We start from the raw sequence: 16,382 nt of genomic DNA on the forward strand, positions 1-16,382 counted from the left end.
GCAGGGGCTGGGAGGGGGCTGCCAAGAGAAGCAGGGCAGGCTGGGAGAAAGCACTCAGTAATTGCCTCCCTGGCCAGGGGCACCCGCTTGGCACACGTCCCGGCACCAGCTGAGACCCCAACCCGGCACGGCCGAGACCCCGATCCCGTTACTTGCGTTAAACCCTGCCAAAAGGCGTCCGTCCCCGGAGCCTGGCAGCACGGTCCCGGCAGCCTGCAGGTCTGCGGCGTCACCCACTGGAGCAAACCCCTCCAGGAGTCCCAGTGAGAAGCGTTACCCGCCCCCCGCGGTGGGTGTGCGGTCGAGGTGCTGCTCCCCGCTCCTGCAGCACCCAGACCCTCGGGGCCCGCCTGCCACCGGCTGGGGAAGCGAGAAGGGGCCACTCGCTCTTGCTTTTTATAGCAGCCCTGGCCAGGATTGCTCGGGCACAGATCCAGCCCCCAGTTCTCTCCTCGTGGTTATTTTTACTGTCCCCTTTCCCGAGCGCCCAGAGCAGTCACTGCCCCCTCCAGCCTTGCAGCGGTCAGGAAACCCCCAAGAGATAAATTGCCTTTGCTTTAACATGGGTGCAGGCACCATCCTGCCGAGGGCTCTGTCTCATCCTGCAGGAGCCGATGCTGATCCTGCCCTGCTGACCCAGGACATGCTGCATGACTGACCCCCCTGTCACCCTCCTGAGGACGGGGCAGGTTGTGGCACAGGTGACACGGAGGCGTCGGTGGCACTGGCAGGGGCATTCCTGGTGGGTGAGCCCCTGCCTGCAGCCCCCAGGCTTTGGAGGGAGTTAGAGGCAGGAGGCAGGGCAGGGTGCAGGTAGCACGGCTGGGGACAGCCCAGTCCCTGTCCGCCCTGGCAGGAGCAGCTCTGGGCCGACAACCTGTCCCTGCCCAGTGCTTAAAGACACAGGGAGAGACAGAGGTAACAAAGTCTGGGGGAGATCAGAGCCGGTGCTGCAAAGGAGCCCTGAAACAAGCAAAATCCTAAGGGATGTGGACCCTCAAAGCCCTAGCAGGGAGCAGAGAAGCCTGAGGCAGTGGGGAAGTGGAAGATAAACCACAGAGCGGCCACAACAACCCCAGGTTCTCCACCATGGGGGGTCCTGCTGCCTCCCCCGGGGCCCCCTCAGGTGGGCTGGCCTGGCCAGGGATGGGGGGCACAGCTGACCGCGCCTGGCCCAGGGGACGCTGCAGCCCAACTGGCATCGCTCTGCCCGCTCAGATGGGGGGGCTTTTCCAACGCAGCCGTTGGTCAGGCCCTGCCTGGGCATCGCCTGGCTCCGCTGCTGGCGCCGGCCGCTCGGGCTCCTCATGGGCTTTGGTGCTTTAGTTCCCATCACTAATGAAACTCTCTTTGTCTCAAGCCAAGACGTTCCTTTATTGCTCGCATTTGCCCTCCCGATTCTGCCCCCATCCCGCGGCGGGGTCGAGCGGCTGACAGGGGCTGGGCTGCTGCCCGGGGTCACGCAGCCGGGGGCTGGGCCGAGCAGGGAGGGACCCGCGCTGGGTTCGGGCACCATCTGGGCTCAGCATCCAGGGGATCTTCTGCAACTTCAAAGCTCTGGCCACTGCTGCTCTTGGCTGGAGGGCAGCACTCTGGGCACCCACCCCACCTGAAATGTTAAAAATTAGATTTGCTATATTTCTCGTGGTCTGGTTCATACATTAATCCCGCAGCTGAGGGTGTGGCCCTCTCAGTCATCTGTATGTATTAGGGTCATGCTGCAGACCCTGCCCCAGCCCCGCTGCCCTTCTCTGGACACGCTCCAGCCCCTCAAGGCCCTTCTTGTCCCGAGGGGCCCAAACCTGAGCCCAGCACTCGAGGTGGGGCCTCCCCAGGGCCGAGCACAGGGGCCCCATCCCTGCCCGGCCCCTGCTGGCCACCCCAGTGCTGACACAAGCCCGGGGGCTGGTGGCCTCCTTGGCCACCCGGGCACTGCTGGCTCATGCCCAGCCGGCTGTCAGCCAGCACCCCCAGGGCCTTCTCCGCCGGGCACTTCCCAGCCCCTCTGCCCCAGGCGTGGGGCGCTGCCTGGGGTTGGTGTGACCCAAGGGCAGGACCCGGCACTGGGCCTTGTTAAACCTCACACAACTGGCCTCGGCCCATGATCCAGCCTGTGCAGGTCCCTCTGCAGAGCCTTCCTGCCCTCCAGCAGATCGACACTCCTGCCCAGCTTGGTGTCATCTGCAGACTTACTGAGGGTGTCCTCAATGCCCTCATCCAGATCATCAGTGAAGATATTGAACAGGACTGACCCCAACACTGAGCCCTGGGGAACACCACTCGTGACCGGCGGCCAACTGGATGTGACTCCATTCACCACCACTCTCTCGGCTCAGCCACCAGCCAGTTTTTACCCAGCGAAGAGTACACCCATCCAAGCCATGAGCCACCAGCTTCTCTGGGAGGATGCTGTGGGAGACAGTGTCAGAGGTTTTGCTAAAGCCCAGGTAAACAACATCCACAGCCTTTCCCTCACCCACCAGCCAGGTCACCTGGTCATAGGAGATCAGGCTGGTTAGGCAGGACCTGCCTTTCATGAAGCCATGCTGGCTGGGCCTGATCCCCTGGCTGTCCTGCACCTCCCTAGTGAGCTCACTCAAGATGAGCTGCTCCATGACCTTCCCCGGTACTGAGGTCAGGCTGACAGGTCTGTAGTTCCCCAGATCCTCCTTCTGGCCCTTCTTGTAGATGGGTGTCACATCCGCAAGCCTCCAGGCATCTGGGACCTCCCCTGTTAACCAGAGCTGCTGATAAATGATGGAGAGGCTTGGCGAGCTCCTCTGCCAGCTCCCTCAGTACTCCTGGGTGGGTCCCATCTGGCCTCATCGACTTGTGAGTGTCCAGGTGGAGCAGCAGGTTGTAAACTGCTTCCTCCTGGATTATGGGGGGTTTGTTCTGCTCCTCGTCCCTGCCTTCCAGCTCCGGGCGCTGAATACCTTGGGGATACTGGTCTGGCATTTAAAGACTGAATCAAAGAATGTATTTAGTACCTCAGACTTTTCCTCATCCTCTGCATCCAATAAAGGATGGAGATTCTCTTTGGTTCTCTTTTTGTTGTTAATAGATTTGTAAAAACATTTTTTGTTACCCCTTACAGCAGTGGTCAGGTGGAGCTCTACTGGGCTTTTGCCTTTCTCATTTTCTCTCTGCAAGACCTTACGAGGCCTCTGTACTCTTCTGGAGTTGCCTGACCCTTCTTCCAAAAGCGGTAGACTCTCCTTTTTTCCCTGAATGCCAGCAAAAGCTCTCTGTTCAGCCAGGGCGGTCAGCTTCCCTGTCGGTTCGTCTTGCAGCACTTGGGGACACCTGCTCCGGCACCTGCAAGACTTTCTTCTTGAAGAATGCCCAGCCTTCCTGGGCCCCTTTGCCCTTCAGTACCGCCTCCCAAGGGACTCTCCCAACCAATGCCCTCAATAGGCCAAAGCCTGCCCTCAGGAAGCCCATGGTAGTGGTTCTGCTGACGCCCCTTCTTACTTCACCAAGGATTCAGGACTCAATCAGATCATGGTCACTAAGCCCAAGACGGCCTCCAACCACCGCATTCTCCCACCAATCCATCTCTGTGTGCAGACAGCAGGGCAAGCAAGGCACCTCCACTGGTAGGCTCACTGACCACCCTGTGTCAGGAAGGTCTCTTGCACATACTCCAGGAACCTCCTGGACTGTTTCTTCTCTGCTGTGTTGTATTTCAAGACACCTGGTAACTTGAAGTCCCCCACTAGAACAAGGGCAACCGATTGTGATATTTCTGCCAGCTGCTTGTAGAACACTTCATCTACCTCTTCATCCTGGTTGGGTGGTCTATAACAGACTCCCAGCACCATGGCTGCCTTCTGGCCCTTCCCACTCATCCTTACCCAGAAGCACTCGACCTTATCATCACAATCGCTAAGCTCTATGCAACTGAAGCACTCCCTAACATACAGAGCCACCCAACCACCTCTCCTTTCTTGCCTATCCCTTCTGAAGAGCTAATAGCCATCCATTGCAGCACTGCGGTCGTAAGAGTCATGCCACCATGTCTCTGTGATGGCAACTAAGTCATCACTATCCCGCTGCACAATGGCTTCCAGCTCCTCCTGTTTGTTGCCCATGCTGCATGCATTGGTGTAGATGCACTTGAGCTGGGCTATCGGTTTCACCCCCAACCCTGGCATGCCACCTCTAGGCTCCTCTCTGGTAGGCCTGGCTGTATCCCCTTCCCCCTTTGAACCTAGTTTAAAGCCCTCTTGATGAGCCCCACCAACTCATGAGCAAGAATTGTTCTCCCCCTTTGAGACAGCTGAACTCCATCTGCCGCCAGCAGGCTCGGTGCCATGTAAACCTCGCCATGATCAGAAAAACCAAAATTCTACCGATGGCACCAGCCTCTGAGCCACGCGTTAATCAGATTAGTTTTCCTGTTCCTGTCAGTATTATTCTTCCCTGCCACTGATGGGATTGAGGAAAACAGTACCTGCGCCCCCAATCCTTCAACTAGTTGCCCCAGCGCCCTGAAGTCCCTTTTGAGTTCTCTTCAGCTTCTCTCCGCAACCTCATCACTGCCCACCTGCATAACCAGTACTGGGTAATAATCAGAGGGCCGAACCAGACCAGGGAGCTTCCTAGTAACATCTCTAATCCTGGTCCCAGGGAGGCAGCAGACTTCCCTGTGGGATGGGTCTGGTCAGCATGTTGGGCCCTCTGTCCCCCTCAGAAGGGAATCATCTACAACAATTACCCTCCTTTTCTTCTTAACATGGGCAGCCATAATGCACGGGGCTGACTGACTCTCCCTAGGAACCCCCAGGACGGACCTTCACCTACATCCTCATTTGCCTGGCCCTCAAGTTCCAGAGCCCCATATCTGTTGTGCAGGGGCAGCTGGGAAGGTGAGGGAGGCCAGGAGGGGATTCGCCTGCCGCCCCGAGCAGGGACCTCTTTCCATTCCTGATTTTTCCCTCCTGATGCTTGGTGGCAGGATGGCAGGGGATTCTCTGCTTCCTGTGGAGCTTCTTGTGGAGCCTTAGCCCCAGGGATGGTACAGTGCGGCTCCACCAATCTATCTCCCTCTCACGCTCCCTGATGCTCCTTAACCTTTCCGCTTCTTCCTTCAGCTCTGCCACCAGGCTGACCAGATCACCCCCCTGGTCACACCGCAAGCAGCTGCTGTCTCTGCTGCCCTCTGATGCGAATGCCAGGCTCAGGCACTGCCTTCAGCCAGACCCTGACAGCTGTGTGTTTGTGCGGGGGCTCCATCTGAGTCGCCACATTCCTTCTGGCAGCGGTTCTCAGGCGAGCGGAGACCATGGCCGGGGGCCTCTCCTGGGCGGGCGATGACCACTACCTGAGTGACTCGCCAGAGCCCTTAGAGCCGGGAAGGGGCCTGCGCCCCGCCCGCTCGAACCGCCGCGCCGCGGCCTACTCGCTCGCGCTCTCTGCGGGCCGTGCGGGGGCGTTTTCCCGCCTTCGCTCCTGTCCCCGCCCACGCTGAGGCAGAGCTGCCTCACCTCAGGCGTTCCCGCCTTCCCGCTCTGAGGGGGGGCTGCGCTACCCTCGCTCTCCTGCGCTTTTGGTTTTGCCTTCGCGCTTTTTGCTGCGGTTTTGCCGCTTCCGGAAGGATCCTCCGGCGCGACCCTCCGCTCCGGAACCCTTCGTCTCAGTACACTGGGTTTTAAACTGCCACCTTCACTCTTGTCCCCACACACGCTGAGGCAGAGCTGCCTCACCTCAGCCTTGGCACCGTGACTGCCTCCCTGGGGAGCCTGTGTCAGGTCTCCACCACCCTCTGGGAGAAGGACCTTCTCCTAATGCCCAGCCTCACCCTCCCCTGGCACATCTCCCTGCCATTCCCTCGGGGCCTGGCGTTGGTCACCAGAGAGCAGAGACCAGCCCTGCCCCTCCTCCTGCCCTCGGGAGGGAGCTGCAGAGCGCCATGAGGCTGCCCTCGGCCTCCTCTGCTCCAGCTGAACAAACCCAGGGACACCAGCCGCTCCTCGTACCGTTTCCCCTCTAAACCCTTCCCCAGCTCCGTGGCCTCCTCGGGACACTCTCCAGTAGCTTTATACCCTCCATGTCCTGCGGCGCCCAACGCTGCCCACAGCACTCGGGGTGAGGCCGCCCCAGCGCGGGGCAGAGCGGGACAATCCCCCCCTTGCCTGGCTGCGACGCAGGGCTCGGTGCCCCCCAGGGCACGGCTGGCCCTCTGGGCTGCCAGGGCATGCTGTTCCACCTGCCGTCGGCCAGAGCCCCCCAGGTCCCTCTGCAGAGCTGCTCCCCAGCCCCTCGTGCCCCCGTCTGTCTGTATCCCCAGGGCTGCCGCGCCCCAGGGGCAAAATCCAGCACTTGCCCTTGTTAAACTCCATACGGCTGGTGGTTGCCCAGCTCTCCAGCCTGCCCAGATCCCTCTGCAGGGCCTCCCTGCCCTTGAGAGCGTCAACAGCTCCTCCCAATTTTGTGCCATTGGAAAGTTAATTAATATTCCTTCCAGTCCCGTGTCCAAGTCATTTACAAACAGATTAATGAGTGCTGGCCCCAAGATGGATCCTTGTGGAACCCCACTAGTGACCGGCTGCCAGCCCGATGTAACCCCCATTTACTGTGACCCTTTGAGCCCGACCCATCAGCCAACTGCTCACCTGCTGCGTTACGTGCTTATCCAGCTGCGTGCTGGACATTTCGTCCAGGAGGAGACTGTGAGAGACAGTATCGAAAGCTTTACTGAAATCCAAAAAGGTCACATTGACTGGCTTCCCTTGGCCAGCTGAGTGGGTGACCTTGTCATAAAAGGAAATCAAGTTTGTTAAACAGGACTTTCCCATCGTGAACCCGTGCTGGCTGGGACCAATGACTTTTGTCTCTTAGTGCTTTTCAATAACTCCCAGAATAACCTCCATCATTTTGCCAAGCACAGCAGTGAGACTGACGGCCCTGTAGTTACCAGGCTCATCCCAGTTGCCCTTCTTGAAGACTGGGACAACATTTGCCAGCTTCCCGTCAACTGGGACCTCTCCAGATTCCCAAGAGCACTGAAAAGTCATTGAGAGAGGTCTTGCTATGACATCAGCCAGTTCTTTAAGTACCCTTGGATGAATCCCATCAGACTCCATCAATTTACAGGGATCCAGCTGGAGGAGCAAGTCCTGCACAAGTTCAGCGTTCGTTAGTTTATCATTCCCACAGTCATGGTTCTCTAGCCCAGGGCTCTGGGGCTCCCTGAGCCCACCATTGTGTTGAAGACCGAGGCGAAGAAAGCATTAAATGTTTCCCTTGTCTATGGCCCTGCTTGTGAGGTGACCGTTCTCATCAAGAAATGGGCCAATGTTATTTCTGGCCTGCCTTTTGCCATTAATGTATTTCAAAAAGCCCTTCTTATCGTCCCTCAGAGTACTGGCCACCTTCAACTCTAACAGAGCTTTGGCCGCACGTATTTCCTCCCTGCAGTGGAGAACAGCATCCCTAGAGTCCTCCCATGTTGCCTGACATTGCTTCAACTGGACATATAGTTTCTTTGTTCTCCTATTTCTAGAAGATCCTTGCTTAGCCAAGCAGCCTTCTGCCTTGCCTGCTTGACTCCATACACTTAGGGATTGCCTGCTCCTGTGCTTTTAGGAGGTGGTCATTAAAAAGCAACCAGTGCTGATGGACCCCAGCACCTTCAAAATATTTTCCCCAGGGGACCTTACTAAGTAGTTGCCAGAGTGACCTGAAGCCTGCTCGCCTCATGTCCAGAGCTGAGGTCTCCGTCACCTCCTGAGCAAGATGTGCCAGGGCTTGGGCAGCCTCACGAAGTCCAGTGTTCCCCAATGTGCACAGGACTCCTACTGTCTGGATACCTGCGGCTCCTTCTGCACAGCCCCATGGAGCTTCTCCTTCCTGGCCCCATGGAGCCGGCAACATGCAGGCCCTTGGGGCTACTCCTGTCCAGTTCCACTGTGCTCCTGCCCAGAGCCTTGGGGCTGTGTCTGCCCAGTGTCATGGAGGCAGCAGGACCCCCCATGGAGGAGAACGTGGGAGCGAAGTGGCTGACTCGGATACACACCGCGTCCCCTCTGCCCCAGGCTTCTCTGCTCCCTGCTGGGGCTTTGGGGCTCCTGCTGGCTTCTGGGGGGTCTGCATTCCGGGGATTTTGCCCCTGTGGGGGGGCTCCCTTGCAGCATGCATCTCGCACCCGCAGCTGCAGGACTGGTGAATGAACCACAGCACCAGGAGTAGCGGAAACATTTAATTTTTAATATTTCAGATGGGGTGGCAGCCCCGGGGCTTCCGGGCCCCACACTGCTCGGACCCTCATTAGTCGCTGCTGTCGCTGCTGCTGGAGTACCAGCTCTGCCACCACGAGGGCTTGCAGATGCGGGTGTAATGGGGCTCAAAGTGGCGTCTCCACCAGGCCTTCAGGGAGCACCAGAGCCGGGTACAGCCCTCCCGAAGGCACTGCGCTACCGGGCACAGCCATGGGGAAGCTTGGCCGTGCGCCCTGCCTGTGGGCACCCATTGCCGCCAGGGACTGGGCTCCGCAGGGGGGCTCCTGTCCCGAGCAGTGGGGGTGCTCCTGTCCAGGCCTGTGGAGCTGCTCCTGCCTGGCCGCATGGAGCTGCTCCCCCTCCATTCCAGTGGGCTCACTCTTTCAGGCTCCCTGTGGCTCCTTCTGCGCAGCCCCATGGAGCTTCTCCTTCCTGGCCCCATGGAGCCGGCAACATGCAGCCCCTTGGGGCTACTCCTGTCCAGTTCCACCATGCTCCTGCCCAGAGCCTTGGCGCTGTGTCTGCCCAGTGTCATGGAGCTGCTGCTCTTCACTTCTCCCGTGGTCCTGCTGCCCAGCCCCACACGGCTGCTCATGCCCAACTCTGTGGGGCTGCTCCTTTCCTGCTCCATAGAGTGGGTCCTTTTGAGTCCCGTGCAGATGCCACTGTCCATCTCCATGGAGCTGCTGCTCTTCACTTCTCCCGTGGTCCTGCTGCCCAGCCCCGTGGTCCTGCTGCTCATGCCCGACTCTGTGGGGCTGCTCCTTCCCAGCTCCGTGGGGCTGCTCCTCTCAGCCTTGTCCGTGTCCCCATCCACAGCGTTGTTCGTGGCCACGTCCACGTCCACCCCCGGCAGCTCCTCCGCAGCACACTGGGGCCACGCTCTGGCCTCCAGCAGCCCCGGCTGGTCTTGCACCTCCATGCTGGCGTGGGGCTGGCAGGGCTCCCCGGGAGGGGTCCCACCGCAGGACCCCCTGCTGTCCTCCGCCATCCCTTGCCGCTGGGTCAGTACTTTCCGCAGCAGCTCACAGCGCTGCTCGGTCGCTGCCGTGGTGTCCCGGATGGCTCGGATGAGCTCCAGGACAAGCTCTTCACTGAGCGGGGCCGTGGCTGGGGGGCTGCTGGGGGGCGGCTCCAAGTCACTCTGTGCCCTGTCCCCACTGTCCGCGGGAGCCTGCTCTTGCTCGGTCGCCGCTGGCACCTCCACTGGAGGCTCCTGGCGAGGGGCTGGCCCCGGCTCCCTCACCGGCCCCTTGACAGCCTTCGGAGACCAGGGGAATCTTGAGCGGGTGGGCGCTGCCAGCTCCGCCATCGCACCGGGCCAGGGCTCCGGGAAGGAGTAGAGGGAGCCCATGGAAATGGAGCTGCCCCACGACTCGGAGGCCAGGGAGCCCAGGGAGTCCATGGAGGCCAGCGGGGCACACGGGGACAGGCGATCCCTGCTCCAGGCGTCCGCTCTCGCCCTGCAGAGGAGGAGAGGGAAGAGACCCTGCTGCAGCCCGGCCCCTCCCGCAGGACCCACGGGCATCACCCCCTCCTCAGCCGGCGAGCAGGGCTCCCCAGCACGGGCAGGGGCAGGGCATGGGGTGGGGGTGTGGGTCAGGTTCTGAGGGTCTCTCCCAGCACTCACCACATCTCTGGGGTCAATGTGGGATTCCCCACTCCTCCATGTTCCCAAGAAGCACCTGCCGAGGGAGGAGATGGAGTGAGTGGCCGGCAGCCCCCGGCACAGCCGCGGGTCAGGGCTGCTGTGGGGTGTCGGCCGTTTGCAGGGCGCTCGGTGCCGGGGCCGCTCACCGCTCTCTTCCTGCGGCCGCGCTCTTGCCGCGCTCCTCCGGCGCATCGAATTCTTCCAGGATCTCTGCAGGATACGCAGAAGCTGGGTGAGATGGGAGCAGCTCCCGGCCCCACGCTGCAGCCCCCCATGCCTCTCCGTGCCACATGAGGTCACAACAGGCCGCCCCACCCCACCCCACGGCACAGCACAGCGCAGTGGTCACCTACCCATTGCCGCTTGGCCCACAGCAATGCCGCGACCGTGCTGAGCTGCAGCACCAGCATCAGGATCGGGAGCAGCTCAGCCGGGATGGGGCCGTTGGAGCGCCCCATGGCACCGGCTCCGGTGCAGTTGTGACTCTGCGAGTCACCAGCAGAAGCCTGCGATGCAGATCCCCAGTGACCTCCTGGGGCCCCAGGGACAGAACGCCAACACTGCCGGTGTGGCAGAGGCTGAGGCTGCAGTCTGCCGAGACGATGCCAGACTGCGGTGCCCACCGCCTGCTGCCTGCTCCGGCGGGGCCCCGCCCTCCCCCTTTTATAGTCCGGCAGGTGGGCAGAGCCCCCTTTGTGACAGCATGGGCTGGCAGAGCATCATCTGCCACACCTGCTGCCCCCCGCACCCTTCCTCGGCTGGTGTGGGCAGATGCGAGGGGCTCAGGAGGGGCCGGGACGTCCCCCTGCAGATCAGGGGTGACAGCTGGTGGAAGCCCATGCTCTGCAGGACGAGGGACCCTGGGGGGCCTTCCCGGGGGGGACAAGGAGGAAGAGGAGGAGGAGAAGGCCTGCCACCGCTGGCCCTCCAGCCAAGAGCAGCAGCGGCCAGAGCTTTGAAGTTGCAGAAGATCCCCTGGATGCTGAGCCCAGATGGTGCCCGAAGCCAGCGCGGGTCCCTCCCTGCTCGGCCCAGCCCCCGGCTGCGTGACCCCAGTGTTGTGTTAATAGTAAGAGTCTGAGGAGTGGCTGGGGGGAGACCCTACCGTTGAGTCACGAGGTTCACACAGGACCCCTTTGCTTTCTAAACTCCTCCAAGAGGAGTTAGGCGTGGCTAAGCCCAGTCTTAGTCTTAGACTTGGTCAATGTTTTTTTCCTAAGGGTTGAAGAAGTATTTGTTGTTAGTCACTAATCTGGCAGATGCGCAGGCCAGTTGTGTTCAATGAGACCCATTAAGGCTAGATTAATGAATAGTGCAATTCATTAAAGCAACAAATACACAGGTTCTTTGTATTACTGGTGATAAATCTGATGGTTATAAAACACACATAAATACCAACCCCTTCCCTGGGGAGATTATTCCCATGGTGACTGTCCTCACTGTGAAAAATTTCCCTCTCATGTCCAACCGGAATCTCCCCAAGAGCAACTTGTGTCCATCCCCCTTGTCCTCTCCATGGGACTCCGTGTAAAAAGAGAGTCTCCATCTTCTCTGTAGCTGCCCCTTAAGTACTGGTACATGGGGATGAGATCCCCTCTGAGCCTCCTTTTCTCAAGGCTGAACAAACCCAGCTCTCCCAGCCCATCCTCATACGGCAGCTGCCCAGTCCTCTGATCATCCTGGTGGCCCTTCTCTGGACCCCTTCCAGCCTGGCCACATCCTTTTTGTACAGCGGGGACCAGAACTGCACACAGCACTCCAGGTGTGGCCTGGCCAGCGCTGAGTAGAGCGGGATGATGACTTCTTTCTCTCTGCTGGTGATGCCCTTTTTGATGCAACCCAGCACCCTGTTGGCCTGCTTGGCCGCAGCAGCCACTGTTGGCTCATGTTGAGCTTCCCCCCACCAGAACCCCCAGGTCCCTTCCCACAGAGCTGCTCCCCAGCCAGGTGGATCCCAGTCTGTGCTGCACTCCTGGATTGTATTTTCCCAGGTGCATGATCTTACACTTGTCCTTGTTGAACTTCATATGGTTCTTGCTGGCCCACTCCTCCAGCCTATCCAGATCTCCCTGCAGAGCAGCTCTCCCTTCTGGAGTGTCTACTTCCCTGCTCAGTTTGGTGTCATCAGCAAACTTCATCGGGCTATACCTGATCCCATTATACAGATCACTTATGAAGATGTTGAATAACATTGGGCCCGATATTGATCCCTGGGGGATCCCACTTCTGAGAGGTCACCACTTTGAGAAAGAGCTCTTTACCACCACCCTTTGGGTGCGGCCTGTCAGCCAGTTCCCCACCCACTGCACAGACCACTTGTCTAGGCCATAACACATCAATTTCTCCAGGAGGAGGCTGTGGGGGACCGTATCAAAGGCCTTGGAGATGTCCAGGTAGACAATGTCCACCGCCCGCCCCATGTCAACCAGGCAGGTCAATTTGTCATAGAAGGCCACCAGGTTTGTCAGGCACGATCTGCCCTTAGTGAAGCCATGTTGGCTTTTCCCAATCACGTGCTGCAATTGACTTGTGATGGCCCTCAGGAGGATTCGTTCCATAACTTTCCCAGGGATTGAAGTAAGGCTGATGGGCCTATAGTTACCCAGATCCTCCCTCGAGCCCTTCTTGTAGGTAGGGGTAACTTTTGCCTTCCTCCAGTCCTCAGGGACATCCCCCGTTCTCCATGATTTCTCAAAGATTATGGAGAGTGGCCTTGCAATGATGTCAGCCAGCTCTCTCAACGCCCTCGGGTGGAAGGCGTCAGGGCCCTTCGATTTGTAGGGGTCAAGCTCCTGTAATAATTCATGTGCTGACTCTTCCTTCACTGATGGTGGGTCAGTGTTTGGATCAACCGGGAATTTCATTCCCAAAGCCTGGGACCTGACAATGTTGGTAAAGACAGAGGTGAAGAAAGCGTTGAGGACCTCTGCCTTTTCAGCATCGTTGGTGATTGAGTCTCCTCTTCTCTTTAACAGTGGGCCTGTGTTTGTTTACCTTCTGTTTCTGCTTGTGGTTGACATACCTGAAGGAACCTTTCTTGTTATTTTTGACATCTACAGCCAGTTTCAATTTGAGCTGGGCTTTTGCTTTTCTAACTGCATCTCTGCACCCTCTGGCAATGCCCTTGTAGTTCTCGATGGATAATCCTCCACTTCTCCATCTCTGGTGTGCTTCCCTTTTGGATTTGAGTAGACCCAGGAGGTCATGGTTGAGCCAAGGGGGCCTCTGGCTCAGCTTACTTCCCTTTCCTTTGTAGGGGATAAACTGGTTTTGTGCTTCCAATAGAGAGTTCTTGAAGAACTCCCAGCACTCACTAGCTCCTTTGTCTTCCATGGAAGTGTCCCACGGGATCTGTCCCAGCTGAGCCCTGAGTGAACTGAAGTTTGCTCTTCTAAAATCCAGAACCCTTGTCTTATTACTGACCTTCAGCACACTCAGCAGGATCCCAAACTCCACAGTATTGTGGTCGCTGCAGCCAAGGCTGTCACTAACCGAGACATTACAAAGCAGGTTTTCTCAGTTTGTGAACACCAAGTCCGGCAGCGCCTCCTTCCTGGTTGGCACTTCTGACATTTGTATCAGGAAACAGCCCTCTATGCATTCCAGGAACTTGGTGGATGACATGCGAGCTGCCGTATTGCTCTTCCAGCAGATGTCTGGGTAGTTGAAGTCCCCCATTCGGGACCAGGTTCTGTTGGCCGGAAGCTTGCTTTAGTGCCACACGCACTTTAGTGCGTCACACGCTTATATAGCTCTTGCGGTTCCTGTTCCTGCCACGCCTATGGGGAGGAGTCTATCTTTCCGTCACATCCCGTAATCTTCCGGTCGCCGATCCCTGTCTATTCCCCTACATCTCCCCCTCCCCATGCTACTAAAATTCTACAAAGCTACTTGCGTAAGCGGATACATATTGCGCTCAGGTCTATATTCATGTAATGCTCGCAGGCGCTCTTTGATTTGTCTTATAACACAGCATAACAATGGTAGCCCACAAGTAACCATGGTTACTACACACAACAAGATCCCCCCAATTATTACTATCCAGTTCCAGTTCATATCTCTCTTTTGCCGCCCTTTCCCAGTGTCGCTCTCGTTGCAATATTGCTTGCGATCTTGTCAAGGAGCTCATTTCTTTTCCCAATGGTACGGCTAGCATGAGGATCCATGTCAGCAGACCCTGCAAAGAGACAACTCAGAGAGGGATTATTCATTGTACATCCTTGCACAGTTCTGCTTTCACACACTTTGCAGGCACCCATTCTATGCGCCCCTCATTCTCAACCGCGGCGTAGCCCCTCCCCAGGCATCTCAGTTTCCATCCTCTCTCCCATTGCTCACTGCCTGGGAACCTTACTCGTACCTGCGGATAGCGCTCGCCTGCTTGAGCCTTGCCAAAGTGCTTCTCCACTGCTGTAACTTGCTCCTGCCCGCGTATAAAATGATTAAGCGAATATAATGCACGCATTAAAATAGTTTGCTGAGCTGCTATGGGTATAGTTCCCTTATACCCCTCCCCCTCCCCAAGCTGCATTATTTTTGCTTTCAAGGTGCGATGAGCGCATTCTACTATTGCCTGCCCTGTGCTATTGTAAGCAATGCCGTGTTTTAATACAATATTCCAAGCTTTACACCATTCTTGGGTACTTCGAGCCCGAAAGCATGGTCCATTATCTGTTTTTATCTCGGTAGGCTTTCCAAGCCACGCCATCACCGTGGTCCAATGCGCAGTCAAGTGCGTTGCGGTCTGCTTCCGATGTTGAGTAGCCATGATGACTCCACTACATGTATCAATTGTAATTGCCAGGTGCCTTCCGGGGGCCAACTGTGGACATTCAGTAAAGTCAGTCTGCCAGATGGCATTTGCTTCCAGCCCTCGAGGGTTGACTCCTGCCTCCCACAATGGCGAGTGCTGACAGTAAGGACAGGTGGCTACTACTTCTCTTGCTGCTCTTATTGAGATGCCACACTCCTTTGCCAAGGCTTTAGCACCCAGGTGCAGTTGTTCATGTAGTTTCTTTGCCTCCGCCAAGGTCCAGACTCCCGCGGCTGCCTCATCAGCCATGCGATTCCCCTCAATCAGTGGTCCAGGCCCCGTCTGATGACTGCGAATGTGAATTACTGTCACCGTTGCTCCTCGCTGCGATAAAGCAATCTCTAGCATCAAGGCAATTTCCGTGTGTGGTACACCCTGTCGTTTCATGGGCATGACTAATTTATACACATATAAGGAGTCTGTGCACACATTTATATGCCGATCTATATCCTTTCGCAGGGCCATCTCTAGCGCTTTCGCCTCCAGCCACTGCACACTTTTACCCTGCTCCTCATACGTCTGTCGCATCCAACTATTTTCTTCTTTCCACACTACCGCCGCTCTGTTCGTCTTTGAGGAAGCGTCTGTGAAATATGTTGGTCCTGGGTGAGGGGTATCCAAAACTCTACTATCCACACTCAAATCCACCACTTTGGCTGTTTCGGCCCACCTCTGTACCGTGCCTGTGACGATTTTCCCTGGGTATGAGTATACTGCCAATTGTCTATCCTCTTCGCTCTCTACCACCTTCCGCCATTTCTCCCCATTCCACGGCACTGTCAGCTTATCTGGCTCTTTCCCAAAAATTACCTTGCTTTCCCGTCGCAGCCGCCAAATCATTCCCGCAGCTACCTTGACTTTTGTGGAGAATGCATCCTTGGGAACCTTCTGATATACCCATCGCAGTGGTTTTTCTTCCCCTGCTCGTATTTGATATAGCAATCCTAACCCTCCACTGGCGGTCAGAATCCAACCTGCAATTAATTCCTCCTGGGGGTCCCACCGCCATACTCCTTCCTTTTGCATTCGACGTTCTATCATCTGCAACTGCTGGACTGCCTCAGCGTCTAAACTCCTGGGCTCCCATGGGTTGGTCCCTTTCAGCAACGCATAGAAAGGTTGCATCTCCTCACCGGTGACGTGCACGAATGTCCGCAACCACTGCAGTGCTCCTACCAGCTTCTGGACATCGTGTAAATTTTTAACCTTAGGTGTAAGTTTAATAGGCTGAGCTTGTATGGAATCCCCTTGTATTCTAGCACCCAGAAATCCACACACTGGTCCTCGCTGTACCTTTGCCTCAGCTACCTTGAGGCCCTGTCCCGCAAGGCCCCTTTGGGTGTCTGAAAAGACTTGTTCACACAACGCCTCGGTGGGCGCAGCTATGAGGACGTCATCCATGTAGTAGTGGATCATGTAGATTCTCTCCTGATACTGCTGCCTTACTTGCCGCAATGCAGAAGCCACATACCTCTGGCAGATCGCTGGAGAATTTTTCATCCCCTGCGGAAGTACTGTCCACTGCCATCTACTACCTGGTTCTGTGCGGTTCACTGCAGGCAGAGTAAAGGCAAATCTCTTTCTATCATCTGGATGTAGCGGAATGCTGAAGAAGCAGTCTTTGATATCTAAAATAATGACTCGCCATCCTTTCGGGACAGCACTCAGATCTGGTAGGCCAGGTTGGAGAGGCCCC

Source organism: Phalacrocorax carbo, chromosome 1 (assembly GCF_963921805.1).
Source record: "Phalacrocorax carbo chromosome 1, bPhaCar2.1, whole genome shotgun sequence".
Classification (NCBI taxonomy): domain Eukaryota; kingdom Metazoa; phylum Chordata; class Aves; order Suliformes; family Phalacrocoracidae; genus Phalacrocorax; species Phalacrocorax carbo.